This window comes from Furipterus horrens, unplaced genomic scaffold (genome assembly GCF_987537825.1).
Source record: "Furipterus horrens unplaced genomic scaffold, mFurHor1.1.pri manual_scaffold_17, whole genome shotgun sequence".
Classification (NCBI taxonomy): domain Eukaryota; kingdom Metazoa; phylum Chordata; class Mammalia; order Chiroptera; family Furipteridae; genus Furipterus; species Furipterus horrens.
Genome location: NW_028327187.1, coordinates 22,838,062 through 22,841,482, shown reverse-complemented (window position 1 = coordinate 22,841,482; position 3,421 = coordinate 22,838,062). Strand labels below are relative to the sequence as shown.

The 3,421-nt window shown below is 39.3% G+C and overlaps 1 non-coding gene across 1 annotated transcript; it reads left to right on the top strand.

Annotated features, from left to right (window-relative positions):
• Window positions 1-2,987: 2,987 nt before the first annotated feature.
• LOC149990678 (U6 spliceosomal RNA) lies at window positions 2,988-3,094 on the top strand. The gene has a single exon (XR_016508710.1). It is a non-coding gene; the product is annotated as a U6 spliceosomal RNA (small nuclear RNA).
• The last annotated feature ends 327 nt before the right edge of the window (window positions 3,095-3,421 follow it).

The window sequence follows — 3,421 nt, the reverse complement described above, 5'->3', positions numbered from 1 at the left end:
ACCCTGTAAGGCAGATATCACTTCTATTTAATAGATGAGCAAACTGCAGGGAAGAGAGGTTAAGACAGATTGCTCAAGATCACATAGCTAGTAAGTGGTAGAACTACGACTTGAACCCAGGCCCCTCTGACTCAAAATGAGAGAATGAGACTGCTTATAGTCAAGTGCCCAATTTCATGTGCCAGATGAGATGTACTAAAGAAGTTCCATTGAAATGCATAGAATCTATGAAGTCCAAGTGCGGCCTCTGGGAGATAGTGTCAGGAAGCTGACAGTCTGCAGCAGGTGCTCCCCTCCATATCCCTTTATAACCTGCCCCTTCACATTGAAGGGCTCAGGCTCTGTCATCTCCTCTTCTGGTGTACTTGGGGAGGTGGAGAGGGAAAGCTGGTTCACACTTCCACATTCAACTCAAACTGCCCCCTCTCTGAAGCTAGCTGAATTGTTGTTCTTGCAAGTGCCTGACCTCCTGGGGCAATTTCTCCACGTTTCTCAACCCCAGAAACACAGTTCCCTTTGAGCTGAAAGGAGCCTCTCTCCTTCGGGTGGTGGCCCAGTACCTCTTACTTCAGAACCACAAGACCCCTCTCCCTCCTTCCTACCCTAATGCTTCTGTTCACATCAAAGGCATGAAAGAAATTTAACATGTTTCTGTTTGTTTGTTTTTTTCCATGACAGGGGGACATGCTGGCTTAATCAGATGTAGGACCTTTCCAGTCTGCTCAAGGCATCACCAATCAAATACCAGCATCTGAAACATCAGATTTCTTGATAAAAGTTAAAGAAGGGTATTTGTGTTCTCTGACTTTTTTTCTCCAATTAATAAATTAAGATGAAAAAGGAAAAATTCATTCCTAAGTCTGTTTTTCTAATTCTGAAGAATCAAGGAGTTACAGTGTGTGTGGGTAGGGTTCTCTAAAGAGAAAAACTGGATAAATGAAGGGTTTTGTAGGGCACTTTAAAAATGCAGAATTGTGCTTGAGATTTTAAAAACTTTTTATTTTGAAATAATTACAGATTTACAGGAAGTTGCCCTTCACTCAGTCTTCCCCAATGATTATATCACACATAATTTTAGGACCATATAAAGACCAGAAAATTGACATAGATACAATGTGTGTGAATAGTTATTTTATTACAGGTATAGACTTGTGAAAGCACCACCACATTCAAGATACAAAACTATTCCATAACCACAAAAATCACCCTAGTGCACCCCTTTATAGTCACACCCACTGCACACCCACCGTCCCTAACTTTTAGTAATCATTAATTTGTTCTGCATCTCTATAACTTTATACTTTAAAGTGTACAATTTCCTTAAGAAAATCAATTGGCACCTTTAGTTTTCACAGAATCTGAGGCTTGAATTAGTGAGTTCTCCAGCCCAGTCTCTTGTCCCATGCCCAAATTCCCTCTATAATATCTCTTCCAAGTGTCCATCCGTTCCCTACCACAAACTAGAACCTTATCCAGGATTTTGGGAGTATTGAGCTATTCGATATAAAAATTTTAGACCAAGGACATTGTTTCCTTCCATACACTTATTTAATAATTAGCAAAACTCTTATCTTTAGATTAAATGTTATATAATGCCCTCTCAAGTACTGATTTTCCCATCATACCCTATTCTGTCCAAAAAAAAAAAAACCGCATCTCACTTTTCTATGCCTTTTCCCTAGTGAGACAGCTGATATGCAGGAAACCTGGAAGGCTCATAGAAAATTACAGAAATTCTTTCCTTAACTGTAGTTCAAATAGTCTGGCCTTCAGCAATTGGGGCCTTTCAAGTGTAAGTGGTTCATGTATGGAATTTATTTCCTGGACTGATTGTGAGTGTGTTATCTACAATGGTCATTTCTTGAGATAATCTGAACTGGAGCCCAACTCTCAAGTCTCCTTTGTGGGAAAGAGAACTTTACAGGGTACTCTATAGCCCATAACATCAGAAAATACTCTAAGTCTTACCAACACCAGAGGGGTTAGCAGAAGTAAAGCCATGGGGGTTCCATGGCAAGATTAATTTGGAACCCCATCCTCCTCTTCTTTGGACTATTCTGAAATCTTTCTACTTTGCATGAACTTAACTTGCTCTTCATATCACAAAGGAAACTGTACTCTCAACTGGATAGCAGCACATACATGAATCTAGACTCAGACCCATTAGGATGTGCCCTTTAGAAGAAATGACTTCAAACTAATGGTTCCCTCTACAGCCAGCCCCAGAGATAGAGGTGGGGTGTGTATTTGACTTTGGACCAGAAGACACTGCAGTCTAGTGAATGCCCTCTTTCTCCTTGAAGTCTGGGGCAATAGCACTTCAGCTCCCTACTTTCTGAGTATGGGCCCCCTCCTTCCAGAACACTCATCACTTCCCCATAGGTGAGGAGAGGATGAGGAGCCATGAGAGAGTGAAGGAGAGAATGCAGCTGGCTATGTGCCCCACTCCAAGCGCCATTCCTCTTGATCCATATCACAGTTTACAACCCAAAGGCCTTCAATATACATGACAAATGCAGCTATTCATGTCTCAACGTCTCCCCCTCACCAAATAACCCAAGTGCAATTTGTAATTCCCAAAGTGAAGAGATTTTTTCAACTGATTAATAATCCTGAGATGTTCTCAACTGCCTTGGTTTTTCTTTCTTTTCTTTTTCTTTTTTTTAGGGAGTAATTGTGTGGCTACTCTTGTGCTATCTTTTTTTTTTTAACCTGTGTTAAGTGGAAAGAAGACAGGGTCAGGTTGTGATCTGGATGCAAAGTTTGGCCCTGCCCCTTTCTTTCTGGGAGGCCTTCTTGTGTATGGCAAATAACTTCAATTCTCAGAGCCTCAGTTTCTTCATTTGCAGAAGAGGGATAAATAATAACTGCCCTCCTGACACTACAAAGATTAGATAAACAAATCTTAGAACTAAGTCATTGTGAAAGTTTCACAGTGATTGAAACATTCAAATACAGTACTAAAAAATACTTTTAAAATTTTTTCAGTGCTCGCTTCAGCAGCACATATTCTAAAATTGGGATGATACAGAGAAGATTAGCATGGCCTCTGTGCAAGGATAACATGCAAATTCATGAAGTGTTCGATATTTTTTCAATTAATATTTGACAAGAGGCAAGAAAATACAATGGAGTAAAGACAATCTCTTCAATAAATGGTATTGGGTGAACTAGACTGGTACATGCAAAAAAAAATTTAAAAAAAAAGAAAAAGAATCTAGACCACCATCTTGCACCATACACCAGAATAAACTCAAAATGGACAAAAAAAAAATTCAGTGTAAGTCATGATACCATAAAAATCCTAGAGGAAAACATTGGCAGTAAAATTTCAAATATCTCACATAACTATTTTTGCCAATATATCTCCTAGGGCAAGGGAAATAAAGGAAAAAATAAACAAATGGTACTACTATATCAA